Genomic DNA, 6000 nt, shown 5'->3' with positions numbered 1-6000 from the left:
CTTGTATCCCTAATTATAGAGATAGTAGGAGTACTTTCATCTCCTCAGTAGATGTAGGTACATTGTTGAAAACTAAATGAATACATTTGGGAAGGCTATCCTTCCAATTTGTTATTTCTTTCTTCATTACGAGCTCCGCCTTTTTGCCAATATAACTAAGATGTTGTTCACCCTATGAGGTTGGTGGGAAGCTTTTCAGTGGCCAACTTCTTAAAGAACGAATTGATCTTGTAGGATTCCCAAGAAATTCGTCGATTTCTTCCGGAAGCAGATGATTATGAAGACATCAATCCTCTATAACCATGTTTAATTGTCATGATTTGACAGGCACTTAGTCAAAATAAAATATGGTTAATGCTAGCCCTATTAATTATGGGATCACATATAAACTGCTCTATATTTCATGCTAGGTCCGTGTTAATGGCAGTTCGTTATGGAAAGACATGTGGTCCTAACATTGCTGATAAAATATTTGAACTTTCTATACAGTAAATGAAGGTATACTCAAGCTAAACAATGAAATGAAAATTACAAAAGAGATGAATACCTAGTAATGTCTCTTGCTTTGATATTGTACTCCTCACTTTACTAAACACTTCAGTTATTGGCTGTTGATAGCTTTTTATGAGCTAGCCTTCAACAAGCATTTAGGGAAGTGTAAAATGAAGAGAGATGAGTGCCACTATTGAAACAAAGTTGTTCAAATATCCTTAGACATTACCCATGTAATTTCTTTGTGGTTTTAATTTGTTGATTAAGGAGTGAAAAAAGAGGATGTTATTGGTTGTGAAAGTAGAGGATGGTATGTCTCCATCACTTTATGTGAAAATCTAAGTGCAGCATCTAATGGAAAAATGGGATTGACCTCTAGCTCAATTGGTCATGGCTTTATTATTCTTTAACCTTGAGGTAGGAGGTTCAATCGCATCTTACCTACCCAAAAAAGAAGAAGCAACTAAGGGAAACCACGATAAGCATGATCATAGTTTCAAAACTCCTCACATCATCCTTGACTCGCCAAGATGATCCCATTTTTCCTTGGAAATATTTTTATCTAAGTCTGCATTTTTGCCCTACAAAGTCAATCAAAAGTCTTTTGACTCTTTCAAGTTAAGCCCACATCAATCGAGTACTTGCCTGCGTCGACCAAGTACTCAACTGCACCAAGCCGAGTCGACTAGGATTTACTTTGGCTGGGTTTTGTCCGTATCCACTATTGAAATAAAGTCAATAGTGGATATGTATTCCACACCCAATACCCCCCACCCCCACCCCCCACCCCCCACGCCCCTCCCCACACACACACACACCCCACACCCACGCACCAACACACACATCCACACCCACACCCACACACAAAAGAGGTCTTTTCTCTCATTTTCACAAAGAAAAAGAGTGGTGCTAGGCTTATGTGGTCTCTTATGCAATTTTTTTTATCATTGCAACCATAGAAATGATGTCTGTAAAAGCCTCCATGAAGAGGCATGGATACTAGAATGGGAATATGAGCCACCCGCACCCAAAAAGAGATATTTGTGCTAAAAAAAGGTCTTGGATGAGATGTTTTGGATGTTGTTAGTCAAATTTGGGATTGATGGGAGGCATTGAATTCTCATTGGAATCTAGAAATTCATTCACATGATTTCAATTCACATAAGCCTAAGCTCTTTTTTTCTTCCCTCTTTTCCTTTTGTCCAAGGCAATCTAGTGCATTGCACTTTCTTTTGTAGATATGATTCCCATGTGGTGATAAAAGTGGGAAAAATAGTGGTAATAGTCTTCTTGGTGAGGGAACAAATAATACACACTAGTAGGCTGTTTCCTATCTTCTTTCAAATAACCTCCCTGGCATGTGGATTCCCTAAGCAGAGAGGTAAAATCATGATAGCCTAAGTTTAATGATTTCAGCATTGAAATTATATTGATTGGAAGTCAAAACCCTAATGGAAGAAATGTAGCCATCGAAGGTTAGTCATAAAGAAGAGGAGAGACCCACTATAAGAAGAACAAGTGGGTCATGTATATACTAGAGGAGTGCATCAGTAGGTCGTGACCTCATTGTAATACAATGTGACATACCAGCTATTATGGCAAGTGGGTCGCACTTTTGATTGATCCATACAGCCTACATGATGGGCCTCTCTTTGGATCTCCTTTTGTCCAAAATTTATGCTAATAATGCAGTTCATAACATCAAATATTGCGCATTTTTTGCAGATGAATGTGAACTGTTGCCTATATCTAGTTTTTGGCCAACGATTGTTCATGCGAAAAATGTATGTGTATATAACTAAATTTTTATAAGGTAAAAATAGATTTGGAACTTAAAAATATAAGAGACCGAAGAGCTATAAAGGAGTTTACATCTGTATGGTATTTAATAACTATAGAGAAATTTACTTAAATATGTAATAGCTACAAAGAAACTTGCTTTTAAAAGATATTTTATAGTTAAAAGTTGAAGAAAAATTTACAATTATAAGGTTTTAAATAAAGGTCAGGTGTGGGAAAAATTGGGTGAATGGGTGGCCACCTGAGTTTATTTGAACCCTTATAAATGCAAAGTTAAGTATTAAATAACTATTCAATGTAAATTTTAGCTATTAACTTTCTTATACATGTAAATTTCTTTAATGTTATTAAATAACTCATAGATGTAAATTTCATTATTGTTTTTTTAAGCTCTAGCTCTATTTGTACCTCTTAAGAATTCAGTTATACGACCATGTGTTTTTCCTATGAAAATTGTTTGCGCATACATCATGTCGTTTCAATTTACCTTGTGAAAGAACTACTTCCTGTCATTCACATTACAAGAAAATCAAAGACTTCTTATTTGTTTAGAAAGCCCAAATCTAGAATATTAGAGAATTCAACATAGGATTTTAGAAATTTGATCTCTAAGAAGCAGATGGGAACACAATATTTTTCTAATAATTTTATTTCTCTTTCAACATAATGTGGCTGGCAGAAAAAATCTCAACAAAGCAGACATTGCTTTTTCAACCCTGGAATTCTAGTAGAAGCATGTGAGAAACAAAAAGCATCTAGCAATTCAACTATCCATACTATTGGTAATTGAAAGGTCACATGCCTTATCTAGCTCTAGAAGACTTGTGTACATAAGGTCACCACTAGAATCGATCAAAATCGTGATGTAACATGTGGGTCATGCCAATTTGCAAAAAATCAATCCCTAATTAAGGCCATGTAGTATTGCCACCATGAAAATATATTCCATGGAATACTTGTGGGGTCAGGTTTGATGAGATGCGCTGGAGATAGAGAAAGTTGAGAGGGTGGTGAGGAGCATAAAAAGCTATTAAGAATAGGGAAAACAAAAATTCAATTCTAAATAAGTATTTTTCACCCTGCGTTTTAGGAATTTTTATGCAATCTCTATTAGTGATTTTCAAAATAAAAGTGTTGTTGAAAATAAATCTTGAAATAAAAAGATTTTACTTTGGGAAAATGAGTGTTTTAAAAGAGATATAGACAAGGTTTGTGGGAGACAAAAATTTTAGTCCCACATAGGAAAGTGAGAAAAGTGGAAACGGGTTAACAAGTATCCCTCCACTCTTCTCTCTTGTTTTGAAATTCAACTTTTTTGCAAACAGTGGACCAGTGCACTGTCCGCGTAGGTATGCAGTATGGGCCGTAGGTCACGATAGAACGAAGAATTCGAGATTTCATTGTAGGAATCAAATTCTAGTGATTTCCAAAGACTCTTCTTCCTCTTTAAAGATTTCTAAATTCTATTTTTATTCCCCTTCAATTTCTTTACATGCGGTTATCAGGTTTTTGTGAATTGCTAAATCCAAAGGTGTTTTGTTGTTGTTTTCGCTTGCGTATAGCATTGACAAGCATCAGTAGATCCTATATGTGGGCTTCATTGTATCTTGGAGGCAAACTTGCTGATCCCCTTTGCACAGATCCCCTTTGCACATTATTCTACTGGTGGGGGTGGAAATTGCCTTAAGGAAAGTGACATTGTAATGAATCTTGAAGCATCATTTTCCTTTACATCTCCACTAAGGTCATCTGCAATACATTTTTTCCTACAATCTCTAACTTCTGCCCACTTGATTCTTTCCTTCTCCCTTCTCCTCTACCCATCCCACATATTTGGGCTTACAAATGTTTCACAAAATAGATTTTCTTGTTCGCCGAACATGGGGAATAAATAAGAAAAAAAAAGTAGGGAAAAAATCTCGAGTTTATTTAATAGAGGTACAATAAACAAGATTGACAGAATTCATTTGGCTAAGCATAACATAGGAGTAGAAGGAAATCAATGGATTCCCATTTATTTACTTTCTTTTCTTTAGGGTCTATTTGGTTGCACAAAAAAATGAGAAAATCGAAGTAAATATTTTCCTTTCATGGCTTGTTTGGTTGCCATTTACTATTAACATGACAGTCCTTATCTCTATGAATTTTCAATATGCAAGCATTTTTTTTACTGTTTAAGTTTTCTCACAAAAAAAAAGGCGGCCCAGTGCACAAGGCTCCCGCGATTGCGGGGTTTGGGGAGGGCTAGATGTACGTAGCCTTACCCCTGTTTAACTCCTCTCACAAATCAGGAGAAAATGAGAAGAAATGGGAATCTACATTATTATTTACTTCCAAACAGTTATTAATTTGAGAGGAAAGTAAATTAGTAAAAACAACTTGCATTTGGATAATTCACAACCGAGGATATATTGCCATGTAAATAGCAAATAGCAACGAAACAATGCCAGGAAAAGGAAAATATGTACTTTCACTATATATGTTTTACCAAATTTTAGTGTAACCAAACAAACCTTAAGGTTGGTTTGGATGAATATTACGTATAAGTAGAAAGTGTTGAATTTTTCTTTAATTTAACAATAAATTTTATTTATAAATTCAATTTAAAGTCACATATTTTAAACTAAACAGCAGTGTCTCTCCAATGTTCCGCTTCAATTCCTACAAATATACATATCTATATTCGTTTTCTTCAAGTTTTTTTTTCCTCCAATTTACTCTCTCTCTCTCTCTCTCTCTCTCTCTCTCTCTCTCTCTCTCTCTCTCGTCAAGGCAAAAATAGGCATGTTCACAAGGCCGTCGGGCTGTTTGGTTCACATTACTGGAGTGCGTTGTTCTATCTTGGAGGCATACACTATAAAACCCATATGCACCATTGATTCGTCAGTTAAGTTGTCGATGAGAAGTCCATTATGAGTAAGACCTGAAGATAACAATGTCTTTTCATTGATCTAAAACCAATGCAAAATATACAAACCATTTTATGCCATCTCACTAAACCCTCTTACTTCTTATTCACCCGAGATCATTCTCACTACTACGGCGATATATTCCTTAAGGTATACTTTACTTATACACACATATAGAAGATATAGTTGGGGCTCTGATAATTAATGCCCCATAAATTTATAATCTCTTATATCTTTTTGCTCAGTCCAGGAACCAACATTGTTCCAATGCTAATAATTTATACTCTCTTTATTTCTAAGACTACAAAAATCCAATGATATAAGACATGAGAAAGTACCTTCTTGGGAAACAATGTTTGAAGTACATATATGTGAACAATAATGCTATTAAGAGTACATATTGTATGTGGATACAAAGGAAACCTTCTTCATTCTCTTAAGTGGAATTCGTTATGGTGGTTGCAGTAGCCATGGACTCTGGCATGATAGTGACAATAACACCAATAGCAGATGCGGGCAGGGCAACGTGGCACCGACTCTCCCCAATTATTTTTCTTGTCATGCATGCAGGGTTTTAAATTTCAACTGAAATCTGAAATTTCTGATTTCGGTGAGGATCGAAACCGAAACGTACCGAAATCAAAATTCTCAAAATTTCATTCGAAATTTCTAATAAAATATTAATTTTTTATTCCATTAAAGAATTTTGATGGAAATTTTGTCCAAAAAAACCGAGATTTCATACGTGAATACCAAATTTCTCCCAAAATTTTGGTTTCGGATAAGTCCGAAATTTAAA

The sequence above is a fragment of the Tasmannia lanceolata genome, unplaced genomic scaffold, assembly GCF_043159265.1.
Source record: "Tasmannia lanceolata isolate RefF3 unplaced genomic scaffold, GAP_Taslan_0.1 ptg000015l, whole genome shotgun sequence".
NCBI classification, from domain to species: domain Eukaryota; kingdom Viridiplantae; phylum Streptophyta; class Magnoliopsida; order Canellales; family Winteraceae; genus Tasmannia; species Tasmannia lanceolata.
Note: the sequence above shows the minus strand (reverse complement) of the source record.